At 36.0% G+C, this 3359-nt stretch overlaps 1 long non-coding RNA gene across 2 annotated transcripts; it reads left to right on the plus strand.

The window, feature by feature from the left end:
• Positions 1 to 688: 688 nt before the first annotated feature.
• On the plus strand, positions 689 to 3032 carry LOC105420710 (uncharacterized). 2 transcript variants are annotated; one of them, XR_966687.3, is made up of 3 exons: positions 689 to 989; positions 2339 to 2482; positions 2595 to 3032. It is a non-coding gene; the product is annotated as an uncharacterized LOC105420710 (long non-coding RNA). The 2 variants fall into 2 exon arrangements; XR_016058662.1 differs by having other exon boundaries at positions 2348 to 2482.
• Positions 3033 to 3359: the final 327 nt, after the last annotated feature.

Here is a 3359-nt window from a genome sequence, read left to right on the forward strand (position 1 = left end):
AACATAGATCAAACCAACCAACACATTATTTCTTATTTTGTTTATAAAAGAGGCACTTATGTCATATAACTATTGTTTTTATTCATTTTTTGTAAAAAAAATGAACTAGATTCGAACGAATTTCACAGACTCGCCCGAATAACTCACCACTACCAAGTTCTTAGTACTTTGGCGTAATCGATTTTTTTTAACACTCTTTTGTCTAAGAGTGCTGATTGCAAAAGCCTGTCTAAAATCAATCAATACTCGGACAAGCGAGTTACTTGGACTTGCCCAAATAACTCTCTTCGACAGACCCCAGTACCTTGACCGTATCATTTTTTTAACGCTGTCTAAGAGTGTTGATTACTTTTTTGCAAAAGCCTGTACTATCCAGTTTTCTTTTACATACGCATTCAATATTCTTGGTGTATTTTAATCACCCTTCATAGAAAACCAAACATCTGTAGGAAAGCTTTCTGATTATTAAAAGAAACGTCTGATTATTAATGCCCGTCAAAGTCCTTATAAGCACTTCTCTCTCGGCTCAAGAGTGCTCGGTCTTAAGCTTTTTACGGTCGGAAAAGCTTCTTATACTCTCTCTACAGTATAACAGAACTATCATCTCCCTCCTTTTTAACTGTTGACTTGAAATGAGTGGCTGATATCATTTGAGTAAAATTGTCACAAAAACAGGTTCACGGGCTCAATTGGTTGCCTAAAATTTTTCTTTGGTAAAATGGAAGGAGAAAGCTCCCTATCTCTCCTCTCTCCATCTCCTTCTCATCCTATGAGGACGATAGAGGGAGTTTTCCCTTCTCTATGAGACCCAACTGCTCTCCTTTCTTTCTCACAGAAGCTCTGTAGACCCAACGGCTCGCTCTCTCTCTCAAACCTCATCTCTCTACAGACCCTCGTTTCTCTCTAACTAACCATAGCGAAGCTCTCTCATCCTCGACGAGCAAGAACTAGATGAACCTGTGGGAGCAAGAGTAGCAACCTCTCAATCAGTAAGTTATATATAGTAGTTTTTTTTTTTTTTTTTCTTACTAATTTTAGGTTTTTGGTTTTTTTGTTAGGAAACCCTGTAAAATTTTTAGGGATTTCTTTATATTTATCTATTTTAAATCTGCTGTAAAAAAATTATATCCCTTTCCCAATATTCCTCTATTGTAAATCTCTTCGATTTCATTCTATTTTTTTGTTTCTTGCTCCATTTATTTTCATAAACAAGGGAAGAAGATAATCTGATTTATTTCATTTATTCTCAAGAATTCTCCCCCCTCCCGTGACTCACGTATTTCTTCCGCCCCTCCTCTCTCTTTCTCTCTCTCTCTCTCCTTAACTCCACCATTTATGCTTCTTTGTTAAAAGATCGAGAGCTTATTGTCACTGAAATGAGGTTTGAAATATCCCATTGTTACTTGTTTGAGAGTTGAACATGACTCTATGACAAATTGAAGTGTATGAAATGCTCTCTCTCTCTCTCAAACAATATTGTATAACAAAGATGTGCATGTTCCATTTCTCTTTTTGGTTGTCCTTTTTACTCCATTGTTAAAATTTCTACACTCACTGTCACTTAATTATTTTGCATTTTGGTTTTGTATTTGCTGAAACTTGACTATGAGAATTTGCTTAATCGTGTGTGTGATTTGTGGTATTCTTCCATTCAATAGAAAATGGATTTGGTTGTTGATTTAATTACATTAGTGAGGTGTGGCGAAGCCAAACATATGTTCATATTGTTAATTGATGCTATAGAAAGCCTAAGACATATCACTATTCACAAGGAGATTTTCTTATACTTGACCTGAACAATGGCATAGTGACATAGAAGTATTTTCTCATTTTCTATGAAACCTCCCAAAGTTGATTTCTTTGTATTGAGATAGCTGAAAAAAAAAAAAGGACGAGCTTTTGGAGATTTGTAACATCTAAACAAAGGTTGACATGCTTATGTTGCATTCAGTTTATGAAGAATGAGTTTGATAGTATTCTTTCTTTTTTCATGGTGTTTGCTACACAATTTCAGCATTTACTTTAGGAATCCTATGAGCTTTGTATGACCATAGTAGTGTTCACTTTATAATTTTATGCGCTTTGCATTCCTTCCCCATGAATTCTATGAGCTTCATATGACCACTCGATTAGGACATATTTTTTTGCAACATTGTTGCTTGGAATCCTATTAGGATATATTTTTGAGCTTTATGCAACATTATTGTATAATTAGATATGGACTCCCAACATTATTGCTTGGAATCCTTAAAAAACGTTGTTAGATTTGACAAAAATTTTGCGACCCTCTCATTTCCTCCATTTTTGCAACATTATTTTTTTCGTTCCCTGTTATGAGCCTTTGAAGTGGGATAAGAAGGAGAAGGTTGGTGTGCACCCCACAATTTGGGAGGATAAGTTGAGCATGGAGAGTAGGGATTGGTGCAAACGTCAACGCAATATTATTGAAGCTGTCAATAACCCCACCTGCTTCCGGTCGTGGGTAAATTATTTAGTTGTGTATTTCATTACATGTTCAAGTTTTGTTATATATTCAATCAAATTTATTCAATCTCATTTGTCTTGTAATTATATAAATATTGTTGTAATTGCAGCAACACACTTGTATATGGATGTAAGAAGCTGCACCTGAAAAACGAAGAGTATTTCACGCGTTATGTAGTCGCGACCCATGAATTGTTAGTAAGAACAAACCAAATGCAAGAAAGGAGAGTGAAAGCGAAGAGGATGGTGAGGAGCAAAATGGAGGAAATGAGAGTGAAGCCGCGGAGGATGATGAAAGGAGAACAAAGTCCAGCGAAGACCAGTATCACGGTCTTATTATGCCTGGGGAACCCAAATGGGAACTTCGACCAAGGGTGAAGGGGAAGGGTGTACTTAGATATGGGCATCTTACGTATTTGTAATTAAAGTTGTTGTAGTTGGATATGTGCAAACTCAGTTTTGCAAACACATTTTGATGCAGTGCCTTGCACATTTTGTGGACTACGGTTGATGCTTTCATTATTCATTATCCATTTCGATTTTGTGTATCTCTCAATTCTTTCGGATGCCAAATAAACAAGATGACACCATATGCAGCCAATTTTGCTAATGCAGCATTCAGTTTTGAGTTCTCGGGCCGCAAACCCAAAGATCTGCAATTATCTTCTCAATTTCTAGAAAACTTTTCCTTTAATGTAATATAGTGTTGTTCATCATAACATGTACAAAATGAGAAAGAAGCAAACAAAGTGTGATGAACTCCAGATAAACTGTATATCGCTATGGAGTTCAGGTCTTGGGTTGTTTAACTGGGGTCTAGCAGACCCCTGACAGTTCAAAGTAAAATATTTTCATTCTTTTATCTTAGAAGCATT

This window comes from Amborella trichopoda, chromosome 6, assembly GCF_054954075.1.
Source record: "Amborella trichopoda isolate Santa Cruz 75 chromosome 6, AtrichopodaSantaCruz75HAP2 v2.0, whole genome shotgun sequence".
NCBI classification, from domain to species: domain Eukaryota; kingdom Viridiplantae; phylum Streptophyta; class Magnoliopsida; order Amborellales; family Amborellaceae; genus Amborella; species Amborella trichopoda.